At 44.3% G+C, this 24,673-nt stretch overlaps 1 protein-coding gene across 1 annotated transcript in view; it reads left to right on the top strand.

The window, feature by feature from the left end:
* SLC24A3 (solute carrier family 24 member 3) overlaps positions 1-24,673 on the top strand; it is a 459,120-nt gene that overhangs the window by 364,443 nt on the left and 70,004 nt on the right. The window lies entirely within an intron of this gene.

The following is a 24,673-nucleotide window of genomic DNA, read 5'->3' as shown; positions in this document are numbered from 1 at the left end:
CCAAGGTCTGAATCACAAACCACCCGCGTGCCCACATACTCTCAGCACCACCGCTGGGCCGGGACACTTTCTGCCTGTGTCACAGCAACAGCCGTAAAAAGAGAGATTTAATCAAAAGAGCGGTGGTGCCCCAGCGGGACTGTTTGGTCCCTGGTTCAGCTGAGGCTTCAGGTTACATAACCGCGGGGTAATGAAGGCGGGGAAGCTCCGAGGGGCCATGGGATTTTTCTTTTTGATCTCGGACTTCCAAGCCAGATCCCAGGGAGCGTTAAGTCTCCCGTCATCCTATTTTAAATGACCTCCTTTCAGGTGTTCTTTTTTCCTGCCTCACTTGGATTGGCTTCTTCTTCTAGCATTTGCACTGAGCATCCTCCTTGAAATGTGCAGGGGAGAAGGGTCAGCCTGTCTTAAAATGCATTGGTTGCTGCAGGGGGCAGAGGGAGGAAACTGGGAAGAGGGTCACTGATGGAGACCCCCAAGGAATGCTCTCCCAGTTTCCAGCCCCGCCCAAGTGGGCTGGATAAGAATGCCCAGCAGAGGCAGGCTGCCTGGGTCCAGATTCCAGTGTCACCACTGCATTCGTTTGCTGGGGCCACCATAACAAAGTACTGCAGGCTGGGGGCCCTAAACAGCTGAAGTTGATTTTCTCACAGTTCTGGAGACAAAGTCCAAGATCAAGGTGTCTCAGAGCTGGTTTCTTCAAGACCTCTTTGGCTTGGAGATGGCCGTCTGTCTTCTGCATCTTCACATGGTCTTCCCTCTGTGCGTGTCTGTGTCCTAATTTCTTCTTAGACAGACACCAGTCATATTGGGTTAGGGCCTATTCATATGACCTCATTTTACTTTCACCACCTCTTTAAAGGCCCTAACTCCAAATTCAGTCACATTCTGAGATCCTGAGGGGTAGAGCTAAAACACTTGAATTTGGGAGACACAATTCAGCTCATAACAACCATGTACTAACTAGGTGATCTTAAGCAAGTAATTTTTATGCTTCTGTGCCTCTGTTTCTTCATCTGAAAAATGGGCACAGTGATCACGCCAGCCTCATGGGGTTTTTCTGAGGATTAACTGAGTTAATAACTCATGAATTATGTATGAATTAGAACAGTGTCAGGAATTGTTATTTTGGGGGGAAGCAGAGCGAATTCTAAAGGCACAGCCTTTTCACTCTAGAGATCCATTGGGAAAAGACATGCCCAGCTCCATCCTCAGAAAATGGAAAGGGTCTGTGGTCAGTTATTTTTACTGTTTGAGAGTACCGAGTGGTTCCAGTTGCTCCAAGCCAAAGTGTAAAGCCATGGCAGGTGGACCCCCGGGGCAGCACTCCTGCCCACCTGCAGTGGCTCAACATGTGGCGGCAAATCCCTTTACTTTTCTCGCATCAAAAAATAGAGTCTGGGGCTTCCCTGGTGGCGCAGTGGTTGGGAGTCCGCCTGCCGATGCAGGGGACATGGGTTCGTGCCCCAGTCGGGGAGGATCCCACATGCCGCGGAGCGGCTGGGCACGTGCACCGTGGCCGCTGGGCCTGCGCGTCTCGAGCCTGTGCTCCGCAACAGGAGAGGCCACAACAGTGAGAGGCCTGCGTACCGCAAAAAAATAAAAATAGAGTCTGCAAATAGCATTATTTCATTCTTTTTCATGACTGGGTAATATTCCACTGTATATATATATATATATATATATATACCACAGCTTCTTTAATGTCATTTGCAGCAGTATAGATGGACCTAGAGATTGTCATACTGAGTGAAGTAAGTCAGATAAAGACAAATATCGTATGATGTCGCTTATATGCAGAATCTAAAAAAACAATGATACAAATGAAATTATTTACAAAACAGAAACAGACTCACAGACTTAGAGAACTGAACTTATGGTTACCAGGGGGAAGTGTGAGGGGAAAGGATAGTTAGGGAGTTTGGGATTGACATGTACACACTGCTATATTTAAAATAGATAACCAACAAGGACCTACTGTATAGCACAGGGAACTCTGCTCAATATTCTGTAACAACCTAACAGGGAAAAGAACTTGAAAAAGAATAGATACATGTATATGGATACCTGAATCCCTTTGCTGTACACCTGAAACTAACACAACGTTGTTAATCAACTCTATTCCAATGTAAAATTAAGAGCTAAAAAAAAAGAAATAGAGTCTGGTTACCTTCTCCTTGACTGTGGGCTTGCTGGTTCTTCCCTTCCAGCAAACACAGTGGGACAGAGGTGACGTTGCATGGCTTCCCAGATGGGTCCAAAAAGGCAGTAGGGCTTTCCCCCGTCTCTCTCTCAGTTTCCCGGGACATGGACCTTTGGAGTCCTGAGCCACCGTGAAAGAAACCAGCTACCCTGAAGCTGCCATGCTGGAGAGATGATCCAAGGTTAGAGAGAGATGCCCAAGGAGCCCCAGATTTCCTGCCGCAGCTGTTTGAATGTGTCCAGCCCAGAAGCCAGATATGAGAATAAGCAATCCTATTTCATATGATTCCAGCCCCCGCCCCGATCCTCAAGCCACCACAACCGATGCCCACTAGAGCAGAGACAAGTGGTCACCGTGGACCCGCGGGGTCTGTGAACATGGGTGTGGCTGGCTTATGCCGCCACATTATGGAGTAACCTGTTATTCATCTGACAAAGCTGGAGCCCCAACTTAGCTGAAATCCAGCCACTTCTGGTAGGCCTCGTGGGGTGCTTCTCCCGGCTGCAGCCCCTCCCTTGGAACACTGGGGTGTAGATCTATGATAAAGAGCTCTACAACCTGTTATGTTTGTGTTTTGTTGAGTTTATTGAAAACTGGCAGAAGGAACTTTTGTTTACTGGCCATGACAGTTGGTCTTAAAAAGCCAGTTCTCATTATAGCTTGTCTTGGGAGTAATAAATTATGGGTGCAAATTAAATGATAGCAAGGGAAAATCTTAACTGATTGGAAGGTTGATCAAGAAGGAAAACACAGAGGGTGGGGAATATCTATGGGTTTAGGACACTTTATTCTGAAGGAAAAAAATCACTTAGGACCCACCAAAAGGTCACAAAGCCCATCCCCCTCTCCCCCTAAAAGGCCCTCCTTTGCATTTTCAGAGGAATTAGACCACTTTTCTCCCCTGGTTGACTCACTCCGTAATCCGCAACCTTAACTCAGTAACTGGGAGTTTCACCAAAATCTGCCTCACCTGAGGGTCTCCCAGCCCATCTAAGCTATAATCCTGCAAAGCCTCCCCACGTCACCTCAACTCCTTAGCAGATCATTTTATCATCAGGGCAGCTTCCAGCATGTTAGAAATAAGAATAAATGGTGATTCCTTTCCCTTTGGGATAAAAGAAAGGATGAATTGGGGATGCTTAAGAGTCTGTGTGCTGGCAATCCTCTTTGGGGGAGAAGCTTGATGAGATAATGATCGCACTTCAGCATCTCAAGTTCAAAGCTCTTTCAAACCAGTACGTTCTGCAGCGCTCTATAATGGGAAACCTTATAGATGTTGAGAGATTAGGCATTCTTGAGGGAAAGAGACGGGAAGAATAAGAACTGACATCGCCAGAACGTTAGCTGTTTGACGTTACAGCTTGACCACGGGCTGAGGTTCACCGGGGTGGGGTGGGGACAGGCAGCTGCAGGTCCACCCCAGCTGTCATCGGATGTCACTGGGACGCCCAGCACATTGATGGGGGAAAGCAGATGAGACCCCGCCTGCTGCCACATTACTGGGTCTTCTGTCTTGTTTTGGCAGAGCAGCTGGATGGGTAGTTCATTCACTCCTTACCTGAGAAATGAGGCTTGAGCTTCTGTCCTGGGTGAGAGATGAGAAAGGAGAGTGAGGAAGGAAGGTGAAGGAAGCTGCAGCTCTGGCCTCATTCTGAGCCCGCGTTGCAAAGACAGACAGAGAGAGGTAGGGAAGGCTGGGCTTCCAGCTCTCATCGCACCTGCCAGAGTAAATGCTGCCAAAGCCCAAAGACATTTTTCAAGGGCCCTACCTTAGTGTCCTGCAGAATAAAATATTACTGGCCCTGAAAAGGTCTCTTACTTGAAAAATAAAACTTTCTGTGCTGCCAGTCTCTTTCTGGTTTGGGTTTGATTTGAAAGGTGTCTTTCAGATTTTCTGTTCTCTTCCTTCAGTGGCTGTTTTAGAATTCGTTTTCCAGAGTCTTCACCCTCAGGAATTCCCTGAAGGTCCAGTGGTTAGGACTTGGTGCTTTCACTGCTGGGACCGGGCTTTGATCCCTGGTTGAGGAACTAAGATCCCGCAGTGCGGCCAAATTAAAAAAAAGAAGTCTTCACCCTCACAGTCTGGAGGTAACAAAAGAAGCCAAATAACATATTTTCTAACAACCCCCCCCAAAATTCCAACAAACTTCCTGTCCTTAAGGGTCCCTCTTGATTGACGTCTGTCCAGATGTGGCTTTCTCTGTTCTGATAGCAGTCCTGCAAGGATGCTTAACTGGATTTCCTGAGGTTGACATTATCAACCCAATAGATTCAAAATAGGTGCATTTCCCCTATATCTCTTAGCTTCTTAAATAGTTAGCCCCACTCATCCCCTCAACAGTACCCCTTAGCTCTTAAACCTCACTTCCTCAGGCTGTGTTTATGGACAGAGGGGTTTGTTTTGTTTTGTTTAACTAAGGCTACTTCATATTGTTCACCCCATAAGGAACTGGATCTTGGCATTCTTTTACAGAAAGTTATTGTCCTGGACCAGTTGCCCAGTGTTGGTCCTGGTCCCTCCAGGAGTAATACCTAATTCCCAAACGTGAAATGAAGTGTTCCTTTTTGTAGGACTCCTATCCCTTAGTATGTCCCAAGTGTCTGTTTACTTCTAAACCAGTGTTTCTCAAATTTTAATGTGCACGTGGATCCCTGGGGGTGTAGTTAACATGCAGCTTCTGACTCAGGAGGTCTGGGGTGGGGCCTGAGGTTCAGCATTTCTAGTCGGCTCTCGGTTGGTGCTGCTGCTGCTACTGTTTCCCAAACCACACTCAAGAACAAGGCTGTAACTTACTTCTTTTACACGTAGCTATCCAGTTTTCCCAGCACCACTTATTGAAGAGGTTGTCTTTCCTCCAGTGTATATTCTTGCCTCCTTTATCAAAGATAAGGTGACCATATGTGTGTGGGTTTATTTCTGGGCTTTCTATCCTGTTCCATTGATCTATATTTCTGTTTTTGTGCTAGTACCATACTGTCTTGATTACTGTAGCTTTGTAATATAGTCTGAAGTCAGGGAGCCTGATTCCTCCAGCTCCGTTTTTCTTTCTCAAGATTGCTTTGGGTGTTCGGGGTCTTTTGTGTTTCCATACAAATTGTGAAATTTTTTGTTCTAGTTCTGTGAAAAATGCCCTTGGTAGTTTGATAGGGATTGCATTGAATCTGTAGATTGCTTTGGGTAGTATAGTCATTTTCACAATGTTGATTCTTCCAATCCAAGAACATGGTATATCTCTCCATCTGTTTGTATCGTCTTTAATTTCTTGCATCAGTGTCTTATAGTTTCCTAACACCATACACAAAAATAAACTCAAAATGGATTAAAGACCTAAATGTAAGGCCAGACACTATAAAACTCTTAGAGGAAAACTAGGCAGAACACTCTATGACATAAATCACAGCAAGATCCTTTTTGACCCACCTCCAAGAGAAATGGAAATAAAAACAAAAATAAACAAATGGGACCTAATGAAACTTAAAAGCTTTTGCACAGCAAAGGAAACCATAAACAAGACGAAAAGACAACCCTCAGAATGGGAGAAAATATTTGCAAATGAAGCAGCTGACAAAGGATTAATCTCCAAAATTTACAAGCAGCTCATGCAGCTCAATATCAAAAAACAAACCCAATCCAAAAATGGGCAGAAGACCTAAATAGACATTTCTCCAAAGAAGATATACAGATGGCCAACAAACACATGAAAGAATGCTCAACATCCTTAATCATTAGAGAAATGCAAATCAAAACTACAATGAGGTATCACCTCATGCCAGTCAGAATGGCCATCATCAAAAAATCTACAAACAATAAATGCTGGAGAGGGTGTGGAGAAAAGGGAACCCTCTTACACTGTTGGTGGGGATGTAAATTGATACAGCCACTATGGAGAACAGTATGGAGGTTCCTTAAAAAACTAAAAATAGAACTACCATATGACCCAGCAATCCCACTACTGGGCATATACCCCATATATAACCATAATTCAAAAACAGACATGTACCCCAATGTTCATTGCAGCTCTATTTACAATAGCCAGGACATGGAAGCAACCTAAGTGTCTATCGACAGATGAATGGATAAAGAAAGTGTGGCACATACATACAATTGAATGTTACTCAGCCGTAAAAAGAAACGAAATCGAGCTATTTGTAATGAGGTGGACGGACCTTGAGTCTGTCATAGAGAGTGAAGTAAGTCAGAAAGAGAAAACAAATACTGTATGCTAACACATACATATGGAATCTAAAAAAAAAAAAGGTTCTGATGAACCTAGGGGCAGGACAGGAATAAAGACACAGACCTACTAGAAAATAGACTTGAGGACACGGGGAGGGGGAAGGGTAAGCTGGGACGAAGTGAGAGAGTGGCATGGACTTATATACACTCCCAAATGTAAAATAGATAGCTACTGGGAAGCAGCTGCATAGCTCAGGGAGATCAGCTCGGTGCTTTGTGACCACCTGGAGGTGTGGGATAGGGAAGGTGGGAGGGAGACACCAAAGGGAGGGGATATGGGGATGTATGTATACGTATAGCTGATTCACTTTGTTATACAGCAGGAACTAACACAATTGTAAAGCAATTATACTCCAATAAAGATGTTTAAAAAAAAAAAGAGCAAGGCTGTAGGGCATTTCCCGTCTTCTGCTCTGTCTGTCTTGCCCAGCACCACCTGCTCCACCCCCTTTCCTTCAGAAACCCTCCTCTCTGCTGGTCTGCTCCTGCTGAATCATTACCATGAGGCGCTGAAGCTCAGAAATGCCACATCTCCTTGTTGCAAATGCAGACCTGTCACTTTCATCAGACGTCAAGCATCCGTGCAGCCCCTTTCTTGTGTCAACAACAGGGAAAATGCACTAAGGTGCTGGGTCCCAGACACCTCTCCTTAGGGAGCTCGTGCAGAGTTCCTGCTGTGCACTTGCAAGGTCAAGGGCACAGAGAGAGAACCAGATGAGAAAGCAGGAAGGGTTCGGGGCTGCACTGGGCCAGTGCCACCAGCCTTCAGGAACTTGAGAAGAGCAGTTGGACTGGGTGCGGGCTGGGGCACTGGGGCTGGATGCTGAGAAGATGCCTCAAGCGGCAGGTGAGATGGTAAGTGAACACAGACCCACTGGAGGGATGAGATGGGCCGAGAGGAGGCTGGCCTGCTGACAGCTGAACGTCGACCAGGCTTCAGAGGATGCCAAATGGGGAACCTGAGACAGTGTGTCTGGGTAGCGTCCAGGGTCTGTGAGTGACCAGTGCCTGGAGAGAGCTCTCTGCTTGTCCTGAAACACAGCCACAGTGCACACCCTCGAGGAAGGGTTTCCGATCTGAAACAGCTGAAAAATGAAAACCCGTTTGAGGGAGTGGGATCCAGAACGTTCTCACTCTCGTTCTTGACGTCTGTGTAGACACCACACTTTTGGCTCAACTGGGGAATAGAGTCTCTGAAGGTCGACATCACATTCCAAACATGCTGTGTTATTTTCCAGCCCCGGAGCATAAAGACGAGCTCGCTGTAAGTTTTCTGGGGGGCTTGGGGGTTAGGTTTGCTTTCCTTTTTAAACAAGAGAATCTACCTGATGCACTGAGTTGAGTTCCGAGTTTTCGTCCAACAAGAGAAAGGGGTTCCCATCAGCAGCATTGGCTGCGCGCTCTGTGCTCTGGGTAACTTGCCCTGGAGGCTTGAAAACCACAGGCCCATTTTTCTTTCGTCCATTTGATTTTGATGGCGGCAACTCTCATGCCCTAAAACCTTTCTCAGAAAGCGTGGTTCTTGGCACTAGAGATTTGGCTTTTAAATTTCTGTGCTGACTGCCAGGCTCGGTGTGCTCAGCTCTGAAGCAGGAGCTGCAGGAGAGGCAGCAAGCCCGTGGCCCCCTTTGCCAAGGCTGAGCCTATCAGTAGGCTCCCTTTTTAAAAAAATTAATTAATTAATTAATTTTTGGCTGCGTTGGGTCTTTGTTGCTGCACGCGGGCTTTCTCTAGTTGCGGCACGGGAGCTACTCTTCTTTGCGGTGTGCGGGCTTCTCATTGCGGTGGCTTCTCTTGTTGCAGAGCACGGGCTCTAGGCTCACGGGCTTCAGTAGTGGTGGCACGTGGGCTCAGTAGCTGTGGCTCACGGGCTCTAGAGTGCAGGCTCAGTAGTTGTGGTGCACGGGCTTAGTTGCTCCACGGCATGTGGGATCTTCCTGGACCAGGGCTTGAACCCATGTCTCCTGCATTGGCAGGTGGATTCTTAACCACTGCGCCACCAGGGAAGTCCTAGGTTCCCATTTTTAACGAGTAATATTCATTAAAGGTTCACGATGTCCTGGGGTTGGTCAGCACACTGCCCTCTAGAATTGTGCTGTCCAGGATAACAGCCACTAGCCACATTTAAAATTTAACTTAATTTAAATTTAAGATTCAGTTCCTCAGCCATACCAGTTCCATTTCCGGTGCTCATGAACCGCTCGTGGATAGCAGTGACCGTATTGGACAGTGAAGATTCTAGACTGTTTCTGTCATCACAGAATGTTCTGTGGGACAGCTACTCTAGGACTTCTGCACAAACATTGCCTTGATACCCCGTGCTGGATGGAAAATAGGCCTATCCAAACGTGAGCCGAATATCTGGGGAAGAAGAGTGAGTATGTGCCTAAGAAGAGAGGCCACACCTGGATCCACCCAGGTGGGCTGAGCTACCTACCAGGTGCAGACCCCTGCTGGCCAGTCACATTCTTGTGTTTTGGGAGGAAGAGACAGTGCTGAAGAGTTTACTTAATTCTCCACAAAAGCCCCCCCCTTTTTAAATTTTAATTTATTTTTATCGAAGTATTGTTGATTTACACGGTTATGTTAATTTCTACTGTACAGCGAAGTGATTCAGTTATACATATAGATACATTCTTTTTAAAATATCCTTTTCCATTATGGTTTATCACAGGGTATTGAATATAGTTCCCTGTGCTATACAGTATGACCTTGTTGTTTATCCATTCTATAGATTACAGTTTGCACCTGCTAACCCCAAACTCCCCCAAACCCCTTTTTCTGAACTAACTTAACAGCTCTTTCTCTTGTCAGGAGGCAGGACATAGACCTCCCTAAAAAGAGCCAAGGCCTCAGGAAGTCTTTTCGGGCTTCACCTCCTATTATTTTTCTTCAGGAACTTACTTGCTTTGACTAGGTGCCTCCAGCTCTTGTTTTGAGGCCTCTTTACCTGGCATCTGCCTTTCCACCCATCCCTACTCTCTGATGCTTTGATAGGACTCTGCACGGTTGATCTTGCCTTAACCTCTGAAGAGCTTTTTCTAAACTCACTCAGTGACTGCTATGCAGGCCATGGGCCCAGAATCCTGGAACCCAGGCCTAGAATGGTGCCTCACTTATCTGGGAAGGAGGTTGACACAGACATATTGGCTAATGGCTGTGTCAAAGTAAAGCTGTGTGTTTGAGTCAGCTATTGCTGTGTAACAAGCAGCCCCTAAATCTCAGCTGTATGCAACAATAAGCATTTATTCTCACATATCTGTTCATTCTGGGGCCACGATTGAGACAGCAGCAGCTACTCAAGGGAAGGTCTTCTCATGGTGATGGCAGAAGTATAATAGGGTAAGAAAAATATGCCAGACCTCTGAATTCTAGGCTCAGAACTGACCTCAGAACTGATCACGGGCTTGATCACTTCTGATCTCATTCCAGTGTCCAAAGGACTTGGAAAGTACATTCCACCTTTTATAGGAAGAATTGCAAAGTTATGTGAAATGGGGTGTTGCTCCAGAGTGAAGAATCAGGGTCAATAATTCAGTCTGAGACACTATGCTAGACCATTTATCCAGATCTTCAAAAGAGAAAGTGAGCTCATACTCACTGAATCCTGATTCAGTGTATGAGTTCTGGATAATGTCCATTCTCTATTGCTGTGTAACAAACTATACGAAAAGTTACAACCATTGTACATAGTTCATAATTCTATGAGTCAGCCATTAGAGTTCAGCTCAGTGAGATGCTCCTTCTGGTCTGGGCTGCTCTCAGCTGCGTTTGTTTAATGTCTCAGGCTGGGAAGGCTGCACATCACATTCTCCAGCTGGCTAGCCCCGGCTTGCTGGTGGAAGCGTTCCTCCTGAGAGCCAAGCTCAAGGCCTCTAAGGACCCAGGCTTGGAACTGGCACCCCAGCATGTCTGCTGCATTCAGTGGCACAACAAATCAGACCAGATTCTGGGGATGGAGGAGGGAGTAGAGTCTGCCTTTTGATGGGAAGAGCTTCAAATAATCTAGGGTCATATGTGCACTTTACTACATAGATCCAGGATATATATTCCACAATTGGAAATAAAAATATAAGGTTTGGTCCCCATCCAGAGTTTACCATATAAAGTCAACCTGAGATGCGAAGAGTATAAGTGCAGGTAGAATTAAGAGAAAGATGAGTCTCTTTCCTCAATTTCTCCCTATGCAGTAGGGGCGTCACTGCATGCCCTGTCTTACTTGGTGAGTCAACATTTAAAAGCATTTGACATTATATAATATACTATGATGGCAGCCGGTCATTATTAATCCAACATCACTCCAGCAACAATTCACTGGGTCTCATCCAAGACAATTTCCATGAAAGTCCAGCCCCAGCCAGTACCACCTGTCAGGTCTTTTCTAAGGGTTGGAGTTGCAGCTGCTCATAACAGCTGTCAACGACAGCTGCAACAGTAACACTAAACTACAAGTTACTACACTTTCATTTTTTCTAGGAGGCCAAGTGACTACAAAGATATATTGTGTCCTTTATCCCAACAGCAGTATATTTATTCAGGAACAGTTGGCATGCAAGTAGTAACTCCTTAAATTATATATCTTTTCCATGGAGTCCCAGTTTTCCTTTTCATCCCACCAAGAGTTTTAATGCAACACTCTCCTACTTCAGATATTTTTAATCTCTTCATCTGGTTCAGATTTCTTTTGGATTGCCCTTTCTCCATATTTGCTGGATTCTATTTCTCTTCCCATTTATCTGTGGGACTAGTTTGTTCACTTTCCATACTTTAGTCCACCATAGCTTTGTAGGGTGTTGATGAATTTGTTTTAGTAACAGTTATTATTTTTAATGTTACTTGGGTTTATAAAATATTTCAACTTAGTAATAGTCACTTAGTCCAATAAAAATCCATCGGAATTCAGAATGAAAGGTACATTAATGTTTCTTGAGTGCCAACTACATCCCAACTCCACAGTAAGGCTTGATCCTGTTCATCCTCATGTCAGTCCTGAAAGAGGAGGGTTGTCATTTTCACGTTTCAGCTGAGAGATCTGAAGCTCAGAGCAGTGAGCCTTTCCTAAATTCTCGGAAGAGAGTGAAGAAGAGCAAGAATATTATTTATGTCACTTTTCCTGATGACAAAATTGTGACATAACTGAGACATAGAGTACAGAAATTCCAATTTTTTCTCAAAACCATCCATTTTTGTACTTTGTTCATCATAGGTGATGAAAGATGGGTGTTTGATTGAACAGAACCAAATCCATCCTTAGGGTACCAGTACAATTTATGTCGAGAGGAAGTGATTAGTTTTGGGTCTTATCCTCCTGGGTTCTGATTATGTCTTCCCAGGGAAATATAAGAGACATGAAGCTGAAGTAATGAGTGCATCCTTGTGAACTGTCAACGCCAGCACTTTATATACTTTACATAAAACCTGAAAACTTTACATAAAATTACTCTGGGAGTCTTGCTCCACCCACAAGTATTCTAACCACCAGGCATCAGGAGGAAGAATAAACAATATTGTAGAGGGAAAAAATTAGCTTCTGAATAAACAATATTGTAGAGGGAAAAAATATGTAGAGGGAAAAAAATTAGCTTCCAAGGCCTGTCTTCCAATTCTGACAAGGCTTTGCTTATTTCAGCTACTAACAACATGCCTATCTGGCGCTTCCCTGGTGGTGCAGTGGTTGAGAGTCCGCCTGCCGATGCAGGGGACGCGGGTTCGTGCCCCGGTCCGGGAAGATCCCACATGACGCGGAGCGGCGGGGCCCGTGAGCCATGGCCGCTGAGCCTGCACGTCTGGAGGCTGTGCTCCGCAACGGGAGAGGCCACAACAGTGAGAGGCCCACGTACCGCAAAAAACAAAACAAACAAACAAAAGAAAACTAGACACAACATGCCTATTTGATCCTTCTCCCTCCCACCCGCCTTTCAAAATGAACATGGGCTGTCACAAAGAGCCAGTTGAATACAGAGAAAAGGTCATATAGAAGGTCTTAGGGGAGATCCTAGAGAAGAACTTGGATCCCAGACTCCTAACTGGGGACTCTTCCTACAGGTTATACAACCAGGTTATACAGGTTATACAACCAGGTTATATAACCTAAAGGTTGTACAGGTTATAACCTACAGGTTATACAACCAGGTTATATAACCAGGAAATGCCTGACCCACTGGAGACCTTCAGGTCGACCAGGAGTGAAGCCCATTAGAGCCGTTCAAACTCCCTTGTTACCTGCAAGGCAAGGGTCAGTGTCAGTGTTGGAGTCTGAATGCAACAGGCACTTAAGGAAGGTCCAAGGGAATGAAGGCACTCATATGGGGTCCCTTCTACTGAAGGATGAAGCTACCTGTTCCTGTTCTTTCTAAGAAGCGGTACGGTGGCACACAATCCATTCTTCCCAGTCACCATCTCCCCATTTTTCCATGTAAAAGTATTGTTATTGTTATTCCGTTACGTCTGGGTTTTCTGCTTTGTTAGACCACCTCTCCCACTATCACCATAGCATCTCCACCTTGCAAGATTTGGGCTTTTTGGAAGAGGAGAGAATTCCTTTACAGGCAGACCTCAGAGATTTTCAGGGTTCAGTTCCAGACCACTGCAGTAAGGGGAATATCATGATAAAGTAAGTCAGGAATTTTTTGGTTTCCCAGTGCATATATAAAAGTTGTTTACTATACTGTCGTCGATAAGTGTGCAATAGCATTATGTCTAAAAAACGGTGTACCTACGTTAATTTGAAAATAATGCTGTGGGGGAAATGGCACCAATAGCCTTGCTCAACGCAGGGCTGCCACAAACCTTCAATTTGTAAAAATCACAATATCTGTAAAGCACAATAGCAAAGTTCAATAAAACGAGGTACGCCTGGACTTAGTTTCGGCACTCACAGACTTAACGTGATTTTTGACCATTCTGCTTCTAGAAACCTCAAGGCCACCTATACCTTTTATGGACATAGAGGAATCCTGACTCTTGTGTTTATGAGGCAGATGGGCTGAGGATGGATGAAAAGGCACAGAATGAAAACTATTCAATATTCTTGGGGGAGGAGAATTATGATAAAGTAGATAAAGGAACCCCACACTGTAAGATACAAGGAAGAGAGGACTAGGTTGTTCCTGACCAATATTATTTTAATCGTTCCACTACGTTAGTGAGCAGTGGAAGGAGCCCCACAGTGCCTTCCCTTGAGAAGCATGTTCAGTTGAGTGATTTGTGAGATATTTATCTGTCACAGTCATTGGACAAGTATAAACACTGGGTAATGATAAGAGACGGGATTTCGTAAGGAGACATGGATTAGAACAGGTAGCAGCAAGTTTGAAGTAACTTTAAAGGAAATTTTAGTTAGCTTCCAATTAACAGATACCTTAAGGAAATACCTGCAAAAGTGGAAATGCTCTTATCATTGATGCGTAGAGAAAGCATCAGAGTGACAGTAGCAAGACGGTGGAATAGGAAGCCCAAGGCACTCCTTCCCCCATGGAGACACCAACTTAACAACAATAATGTGGACCAGGCACCCCTTCCTCTATGAGACACCAACTTAACAACTATATATGGTGTATGAACCATGTATTACCTTTGTGAGAACTTCAAAAGCCAGTTGAAAGGTCACAGCGCCCCAGGTGAGTGCAATGCTAAAAAGAGGTGCATTGGGGCAGGTAGGAAAGTCCATTGCACTTACCTGCCATACTCCATCCCCCTCCAGTGCAGTGCAGTATGATCAGGAGAAAACTCCCAACTCACTGCCCCCTCCTCTGGAGGGAAGAGGAAGGTGGAACGTGTGTCCAGTGTTCCGGCTTTTTAGGGTGCTGCCCAAGGGACCAATTTCTGTCTTACCTGATTCAGATCACTGACAGGGAAAGCAGTAGCGACCTTGGATGCCTGGGGAGCCACTGAGAAGGAAGGTGAACCCGATGACTTACCACAGCACCAGAGAGATTACAGCATCACACACAGACACCAAGGGGAGCTCATGAGTAGAAACAGGCACATTTCTTCAGCTGTGAAAGTACACATACAAGCCTAGAGAAGATGCGACCCCAGAAAAGGTTTGAGAAACCTATAGAATTTCTCACTGGGCTGCTTGGTGACGATTTTTCCCTGTGTCGAAACAATCTGTAAAGACTGGGAGGAGTGGCTATTTTTTTCAGATGCCCAAATCTCAACAGAAGATCAAAAGGCACACAAAGAAACAGGGAAACATGGTCAAATCAAAGGACTAAAAAAAAAACTCCAGAACCTGACTCTAAAGAAATGGAGACCTATGAATTGTCTGACAAAAAATTCAAGACAACTATCACAATGATACTCAATGAGCTAAAAGAGAAAACAGATAACTAAATGAAATCAGGTAAATAATACATGAACAAAAGGAGAATATCAACAAAGAGAGAGAAACTACTAAAAAAGAACCAAACAGAAATTCTGTAGCTGAAGAATAAAGTAACTGAATGGAAGAATTCATTCAATTCGCAGGAATGTTTAGAATAAGCCAAAATACAGGAACTCTCCTCTTTTTTAAAATTACATTTTAAATTTTATAGCGTCCTAAGGCCTCTTGCCTCTCCTTCTGTCCCATTTTGACAATCAGGAAGAGCAGAGGAAATAAATGTGGTAGAAACATCATTCTGTGTACTTTCGCATCAGTGGGATTTGTGGAGAGGGAGGGTAGGTTGAAATTATGGGCTTAAAGAAGGATTTTGCAATTATCTTTCATTCCGTTATAATTAGTAAGCCTCTCTGTGGGCAAGGCAGGGACTGTCTGACCACACTTCAGTCTCAGAATTCAGTGTTACAGCATTCTTGAGGACCAAGAATGGGTCCCGAGTTTCTGTAAATTTCGACTCTGCGCACTGCCCAGTCCACTCAGCCCCACCCGCAGCTGTGCTAAGGCTTCTCTGTGCGTCAGCAGGAAGTCATGCAGGAGTTAAAAGCATGAACACGGGTGAGCCTGGAGAACATTATGCTGAGTGACATAAGCCAGACACAAAAGGACAGATGTTGTATGATCCCACTTACATGAAGGACCCAGAGGAGTCAAATTCATAGGGAGCAAGTAGAAGGGCGATTGCCAGGAGCTGGGGGAGGGAATGAGGAGTGAACGTTTAATGGGTACCGAGTGTTGGTTTGCGAAGATGAAAAAGTTCTGAAGGTGGATGGTGGTGATGGTCTTACAACATCGTGTTTTTTACTCTTTCAGTGACTTCAAATTGACACTCTATTCATTTACAAAATTCACTTATCCCGTTCATTTGCTTAATAGCTAGGATTCAAAGTGTTAAAGATTTGATTTACCCAAGTGGAAAAAAAGACTAAGTAATCATTTTTAAGCGCCGTTTCTGAAGAATATGCCCCATGTTTCAAAATTATTGTTTGTGCCTTTAAATGACAATACTAACATCCTACTAACGACCACATTAGTCACTAATGCCACTGAAAAGCGGTGAAGATGATAATTCTTAGGTCATATATATTTAACTGCAAAAAAAAGAGTTTAAAAAAATACAAGGAACATGGGCTTCAGACTCTGGCAAATGTGGACCTAAATCTGTCACTTTCAGCTGCGGACATCGGGCGAGTCCCTCTGCTGTTCTAACCTCTGTTTGCCCCTCTGTGAAATGGGAGTGACCACAGGCAACCACACAGGATTTTTAGGAGAGATGGAGGGTGAGGCAGGTTCATTAAAGGCACCCACTCCCCAGGCACTGCCTCGGGTACAGGGCTTTGGGACCCCAGGTGGCCTAAGGAAAGCAGGACATTTTTACGTCAGGGAAAGAATTTGAAGCACACTCTGATTTGAACCCTTGCTGGGCGTGGAATCGGTCGAGGTCAGGGCCGCCTGGCACCTGGCACATCGAGGTTCATGCTAGGACAAGTGTATTAGTTTCCTACCACCACTATCACAAAGTACCACGAACTTAGGGACCTCGAACAACACAAATTGATCTTCTGACAGGTCTGGAGGTCAGAAGTCTAAAGTTAGAGCATCAGTAGGTCTGTGTTTCTTCTGGAAGCTACAGGGGAGGATCCAGTGCCTTGTCTTTTTCAGCTTCTAGAGGCACCTGCATTCCTCGGCTCAGCCCCTTCCTTGTATCACTCCAGCCTCTTGCTCTGTCATCATGTTTCTCACTATACCCTCTGACCCCCCTCCTTCCCTCTTCTTGGGACCCTCGTAATTACTTTGGACCCAACCAGGTAATCCAGGAAAATCTCCCTATCTCGAGATCCATAATTTGACACCTGCAAAGTCCCTTTTAGCATGGAAGCTAATACATCCTCGGGTTCTGGGATGCTGATGTGGACATCTCTGTGGGCCATTGTTCAGCCGCCACCCCAGGCATTCTGGTTTTTCAGGAGACCATCAAACAGCCCCTTGTGTTGCCCCTGAGCCCAGCCCAAAGGGTGAAGGGCAGGACAGTTCTGGGCACGCTGTCCTAGACAGTCTTTTAAAAACGCTCAGCCTGGTCCTGGAACTTCTTGGGTTGTTTGGATTTGACAGCCGGGCCGGGTAGACTCTACCTCCCACGTGGGAGTTTGTCTTCCCTGGGCGGTATAAGCTCCTGCAAGATAGGGGCCCGCCTTCCATTTTATTTGTATTCCTTGAGGCAAAAACAGTCTTTTATATAATGCTTACAAGCCTGGGCTTTGGAGTCTCTCAGCTGGCTCCACGACCGGGTACACAAGCTTAGCAGGTGACCGTGATCCTCGGTTTTCCACATCTGTAAAATGCAGACAACATCATGTAGCACTGCATGCGTCGGCCAGGGCTGCCTTAGCAAAGTACCACAGACCGGGGGGCTTAGACGACAGAAATGTATTTTCTTAAACGCCTGGAAGCTAAAAGTCTGAGATGCAAGTGTTGGCAGGGTTGATTTATTCTGAGGTCTTTCCTGCTGTGTCTTCATGTGGTCCCCCCTCTGGATTTCCTTTTTCTTTTTTACTTTTTTTTTTTTTGGCCACGCTGCGTGGCATGCAGGATCTTAGTTTCCCAACCAGGGATGGAACCCGTGCCCCCTGCGGATTCTTAACCACGGGACCGCCGGGGAATTCCCCAGATTCCCTCTTCTTATAATAAGACATCAGTCACATGGCATTAGAGCCCGCCCTAAGAACCTCATTTTACCTGAATTATCTCTTTAAAGGCCCTATCCCCAAATACAGTCCCATTCTGAGGTCCTGGGAATTAGGGCTACAAAATGTGAATTTGTGGGGCGAGGCACGACTCAGCCCATGACAACCCCCCGCCTTCAAGAGCTGCGTGGGAACGAAATGCACTAAAGCCTGTAGAGAAGAGTCATTAGGATGGTGCCCGGCACTTGTAAATATTCAATGAACGGCTAGTGATGCTATTCTTTTCAAGGAAGTTAGCCAGCACTCCCTCCCACCCCTTTCTATATCTGCTATAAAATAGTTCACATGTTTATAAGAGGAAAAAAAGCCTCCTTTGCCTTCCGTTTCCTTTGGAGTTCCCTACTCAGCGTTTATTTTTATGCTCATAGCCAGGCCTAAGTACTGAGTTGCTGCCAGTCAAAAGGGATGTGTGTTGTTTGCTCCACGGTAATGGAATTTATATGCTGTAAAAGGAAGCTGCTTATCTCTTTGAAATGTTCATTATCGAGGCATGCCTGAGTCACCTTCTTCAGTGTAGCAAGGCTGGCTGTGATTTTCACAGACCACTTTTGGTGGGCTCATGCCCTTTCACTGCGGGGATCTAGAGTTTTGTCCTTCATAGAAGAATTGAGAAAATGGGTCTCGCATTGACAGATCCCTGTCGCCCAGCTGGCACCAGGAATTCTGCCGGGGAGACTCTTGGCCCTCTAAGGAGGAAATGAAGGGCTTTGCACTAGATGGATCCAGATACTCACCTATATCAAAAGACTTGTGCCAGAGTAGTCAGAGCAGCTTTAATCATCATACCTCAAAACATCCCAAATATCCATCGACAAGTCAGTCAATAAACAAATGGAATAACGATCAACGATAAAAAGGGACAAATTATTGATACACACAGCATAGACGAAGCTCAGAAATATGCCGAGTGAAAAGAAGCAGATGCAAAAATGCACACACCGTGTGATTTCACTTATACGAAGTTCTAGAACTGTGAAAACTAAACTATGGTGATCGAAACCAGATCAGCGATCGACTAGGTAGTGATTGGCTGGAAGGGGGATAGGAGACGCTTCTGTGGGTGACAGAAATGTTCTGTGTCCTGACCGGGTCCGGGGCGGGGGGTGTTACATGGACATACATATTTGTTTATAACTCATTCAGCTGTACATTTTAAATGGATGCATTTTATTGCTTGTAAATGAAACTTCAATTGTTTTCTTTAAAAAACAATCAACAAATAAAACAACATCCAACCAAATAGAAGAAAAGTAATCTCATCAATTTCACAGCCCCTGAAATTAGAAAAAGCGACCTTTGACTACATTTTTCATATTTGTGCATATGTTTCTCTCACAGGCATAGGCTATTTCTAATTCACTGATGGCTGTGGAATGTGCCCATTTTCGAGCAGAGGATCTGTCTCTTTATCTGGTTGGTTCTCAGGAGGGATGCTTACCTCCCCTGTCTACAAGCTTGTGGAAATAAAGGTGTGATGCACAGAGGGAGTGAATCCATCGTTTCCCGGACACCAAGAATAGTCTAGAAACTTGCATGAGTTTCTACAGGACAGAAATCAGATGTGATTGTTTTGAACCAGAGCAGGGAAAACTTCCATCCAGAGCACCTGTAGGAAGGGATGAAGGTGGAGATGGGTGCACTTGAGGGATGTCCTGGGTCCTGGAGGAGATCTCAGAGCTTCCAGCACAGAATCAGAGGGTGTGGTGTGTGAGTCAGGTGGTGGGGGAGGAGTTATCTGGGTCATTCATCAAAGGACCCTGTTTGCGCCTCGGACATCTATTGCTCTGTAACTAGCCACCCAACTTAGTAGTGTGAAATAACAACCATTTAATTCTCAGTAAGTCTGTGCTCTGGGAACTTGGACAGATCCCAGGAGGGATGGCTTGTCTCCGTTCCACAGTGTCTGTGGGAACACTGGAAATACTAGGAAATACTAGGGATACGCAGTGTCACTGGAAATACTGTACTGGCTGGAGGTGACCTGAATGGCTGGGATCATCTGGAAGATTCCTGGATGGGGTGACTTGAGGCTGGGCTCAGCTGGAAACGTCACCTGGAGAACTTGCCTGTGCCCCCCCACCCACCCACGTGGCTGGGGCCTCCTCACACCATGGCAGCTCCAGGGCCTCAGATGACTTTCCCGGCAGCTCAGGGCTCTGAAAATAAAGCAGACACTCTGTGGCCTCTTGTGACCTATCCACTTCCGTTGTACTCTGTTGGTCAGAAAGCCACAAGCCCACCTGGATTCACAAGGAGGGGTCGTAGAGCTCAACTCCTGTTGAGAGGCGTGTCCAAGAACTTGTGACCATGTTTGAAAACCACCCTAACCCTAAAACAAGTGAATCAGTTGGCCCTTTCCCATCTCCATCAACTGACTACTGGCTTTCCCAAGGCAGAATCAGAAAAGTGGTCTTTAAAGCAGGGGAAGATCTGTCTAGGGAGACTTGTGACTTCTGCTACTGTAGTTTGTGGCTGAGAACGCCAAGTCTGAGCTAACACTGGACCTTTACAATGTCCAGAATTATAGAAGACTCATCAAGTAAGTAGTCAGGTAAACACACTCAGGTCTTACATCCCCTCTTTGGGGCCCTACAACACTGACCACACACCCTGAAGTGAAGCTTGCCTTACCTGCACACCCTATGTACCTTCACAGAGCTAGCAATCAGCTCTCCCATTTAGAGGAACTGGGGGAAGTAGGCCCGTTCACCTGCAAAGAAGACTCAGGCTAGTTGTCATATGACTCGGCTGTTAGTTCATATGTATGATCAAGCCTCCAAAGACCATCAGGCATTTGAGGATCTTTCCCAAAGGAAGGATCAAAATGGACAAACAGAACAGCTGTCCACCAGGTGACTAAAGATAATTCAGGTGACAGAAATGAACTTTAAAAAATGTAATTCGTATCCTCATGAGTTTTACAAGGATATTGAGGCCATAAAACCAGAACAGGCTGGTATTTAAAAGGTGTGGGGTTAGGCAATCAATAAAAAGGTAAAAAGAAATTGTTTTTAAAAACTTTTTTCAAGATTTTGCATGTTTTTTTCTTTTACATTATGGTTCATCACAAGACGTTGAATATAATTCCCTGTGCTATACAGAAGGACCTTGTTGTTTATCTATTTTATATATAGTAGTTTGTATCTACTAATCCCAAACTCCTAATTTATCCCTCCCCCCTTGTTTTTAAAAATTTCAATGTGATTCCCAAATGTTAAGAATATGAAAAGGACTAAAATAAAAAAATTGATATACTGCTGAGCACAACAGACTTGAGAGACACAGGAATCATTCAGAGTAGGAAGAAAAAGTGACGGGGAATATGACAGAAAAATTAAGAAACATGGAAGATCAATCTGGGGGCTCCAGTATGAAATCTAACTGGAGTTCCAGAAGAAGAGAGAGCAGAAACCGGAGAGGAAGTCAACAAATATACAATAGTAGGAAATTTCCTCTCAACAGAAGGAAAACATACATCCACATATTGAAAGAGCTGACGCAGTGGCAGACACAAAGAATGAAAGTAAACTTGTACTTAGAAACATCTGCATGAAATGTTGAAATATCCAGCCAAAGATCCTAAAATTTTCAGAAAGGAAATAGGTCATGTACAAAGGAATGGAACTGGACTAACTTCAGACTTCAATTGGCAACACTGAATGCCAGAAGACAACAGAACTATACTTTGAATGTTAGGAAAGATAATGAGTTTGGACTGAAAATTCTATAGTTAGCTAAACAAACAATCAAATGGAAGATAAAATAAAAATATTTTCTAGCAAAAGCAGAATTTTACGTCTCACTTAACCTTTTTTAGGAAGCTGCTTAAGCATGTGCTTCAGCAAAATAAGGGTAAAATCTAAAAAAGAAGTTGGCAAACTCAACACAGAAGTCCAATGAAAAGAAATCCTAAAAAGCCAACTGAGCAAGCAAGTCTAAAAAGGAAATGCTCCAAATTTTCAAAGAGAGGGTTCTAAGGTCTCCAAGAAGATGAATGGAATTAATTGCAAGTCATATAAAAAAAAATGTAAGTGTCTTCACGTGCTGGTAATATGGGGAAGAAGGCACATGTTGAGTCTCCCAACAAGGAAAGAAATATAGTTTCCAACTCCAAGACAAAAAAATCTATGCAAGAAATGTACTGTGAATATATAGTGCAAACTAAAATATGGAATAGTTATTTTTTAAGGATGATGTTTAAGGTAATAGATTCTACTTTATCTTGACTAAAGAATATTATCTTTTGAATGGCAAGTGGGTCGTGGCATTGACCCACAAGAAAAAATTACGTTCTGAGCACACTATTTGAGTGGGAGTATTCACTCACTGGTAGTAATAATGTGACTGCTATTTATTATTTTTCTACATTTAGACTCAACCTTTAGATAAAGCATAGACAACTAAAAGATGGTGGTAGACTAGAATGTAAATGTTTTTAACATTGATGACGTAAAAATAGAGTTATACCCAAGAGAAGTTTAGAACGTAGAAGGTGGGTGAGGAGGTTGCTGAAGGGGGATGTGAACACTCTTGCTCTACCTGATGTGGAATGAAGAAGTACTTCCAAAAGTTAATGGAATGTGAAATAGAGGAAAAAACCTTCAGATATATATTAGCCCAAATAATAATAATATGTCTTTCAAATATTAAGAGAATAAGGGGATGTAAGGAAAGATATAAATGAGTTCATCTTTATTTTTCATAGTGGGATTCAATAGATGATATCTAAAATGGATAAATCTAGAAAGAGCTATTGTGATCCTTTTATTTGGCATTAGGAAATAAGAACAAAACAACTAAAAATGAAAATAATTAAAAGTGTACACTGCTGGCAAGAAGGAGGGGTGAGGAAGCTGTTTTTCCTTGTAGACCCTTAAGTACTTATCTAATTTTTTGTGTGCAATTTAATTTTCTTAATATGGAGATAAAGCCATTAAGATAACCCCTAGAAGAACTAACTCAAGTATAAAGGCGAGAAGGAGGAACAAGGGAGAAGAGAAACGCCAAGAGTAGCTGTCTCTTATTACATAGGCTTTAATCAGAGTTCTAAACCTGTTACATAGATCAATGCATTTGATCCTCATAATAACCCTGGAGGGGGATGCTGTTATTAGCCCCATTTTCAAGATGGTAAAGCTGAGGCACAGACATAATAGCTTGCCCACAGTCGTATGCCTGGGAGTGTGGGGGCTGGGATTTGAGCTCAGAGACTCTGGCCAGGGGTCCTGGTCTTCACCATCTGCCCTACTGCTTTTCTCGTGTTTCATAGTGAGATGTCAATAGAAACCAATATATAGAGGTAGAAGCAAATTAGATGGTATTAGTTTTGTGACACCTAAAATAACCCATTGCAGAAATGTTTAGAATGGTTACCTCTGGGGATTGAGATGGGGGTGAAGGGCAAGGGCAGGCAGAAGATTTTTATTTTCACGCACAGTCAGTTGTACTGCTTGATTTTCTTAAACCATAATCATCACTTATATATTTGAAAGTTTATCTTACACAAGACCTACAAATTTCAGTGGATTGTTAATTGCAAATCAGATAGAAATAGGAAGAAGTTGATGAAAACAGTGTATGACCCTTCTGTCTCCCAAGATTGGAAGTAATTTGTATACATGTGCATGACTTAGGCAACCAAATGCACCCTTAGGAAATTTGATTTAAACATTTTGGGACTTCCCTGGTGGTCCAGCGGTTAAGACTGCCTTCCACTGCAGGGGGTGTGGGTTTGATCCCTGGTCAGAGGGCTAAGATCCCACATGCCTTGGGGCCAAAAAACCAAAAAGAAATGTGAAACAGAAGCAATATTGTAACAAATTCAATAAAGACTTTAAAAATGGTCCACATCAGAAAAAAAAATTTTTAAATAAACATTTTATTAAGTATTTGTTTCATTTGAAGGGAACTATATTAAAACTTTCTTGCTAATACTTCTATCCAACTTTAAGGCTCCAGACAATGATTAGACTTTATCAGTCTTGTGACTTAGTAAAAGTGAAGCTATATGACCTTTGAGACCAGCTCATAAAAGGCTATGCAGCTTCTGCCTGTTCTCTTGGAACACTTACATTTGGAGCCCAGAGCCCTCATTTAAGTGGTCTAACTGCCCCGAGGCTGCCACATTGTGAGGAAGCCCCAGCCACAGGGAGAGACCATTGGTAGGTTAGGCCAGTAGCCCTAGCTGGGAACCCAGCTGACTGCCAACATCAGCCACCAGCCCCGCCAGTGAACAAAACTTCCGATGATTCCAGCCCCCCGCCTTTGAGTCTTTCCAGCTAAAAGTGACACCCAGCAATTCCACACTTCTTCTTTTATCCTGATGTGACTCTCAAAGTAAATTTTTTTTTTTTTTTTTTTGCGGTACGCGGGCCTCTCACTCTTGTGGCCCCTCCTGTTGCGGAGCACAGGCTCCGGACGTGCAGGCTCAGCGGCCATGGCTCAGGGGCCCAGCCGCTCCGCGGCATGTGGGATCTTCCCGGACCGGGGCACGAACCCGTGTCCCCTGCATCGGAAGGCGGACTCTCAACCACTGCGCCACCAGGGAAGCCCTCAAAGTAAATTTTTATTCTAAATCTAAAAGAGATATTAAAACAGATCTACTTTATAAGCAGACTGATGGATGGCAACATTGCTAGTGTGTGGGCTCTGAAATATTCATAAGGAATAGGTAAAATCTATTGTTACTTCTCAAAATCTCATACACATAGGTGGGGTTTCCTTTTGCGCTGTGTGGGACAGGGGATGCCTGGTAGTTTCCCATTTCTGATTATCTAGACACCCTTCAGCCTAACAGGTGGTAGCAGGATGGGGCAGTGGTCTCAACCCCTGCTGGATGTTAGGAATCACCTGGGAAGCTTTGAAAAATCCCAGTGGCCCAGCCAGAGCCTGGCTCAGCTAACTCAGCATCTCCGGGGGTGCGACCCAGGCATGAGTGTTTCCTAAAGCTTCCAGGTGATTCCAGTGTGCAGCCACAGTTGAGAGTCTGATTCAAAAAGCCTGGGGTGGGCCCAAGAATCTATTATCAAACAGACCCAGGCCATTCTTATGATCAGCTAAGTTGAATAATCCCTGGCAAAGGGGTGACTGTGTGGGCTCCGTAGGTA

This window comes from Monodon monoceros, unplaced genomic scaffold, assembly GCF_005190385.1.
Source record: "Monodon monoceros isolate NGI ecotype Baffin Bay Population unplaced genomic scaffold, NGI_Narwhal_1 Super_Scaffold_13, whole genome shotgun sequence".
NCBI lineage: Eukaryota > Metazoa > Chordata > Mammalia > Artiodactyla > Monodontidae > Monodon > Monodon monoceros.
This window is presented reverse-complemented; position numbering and strand designations above follow the sequence as displayed.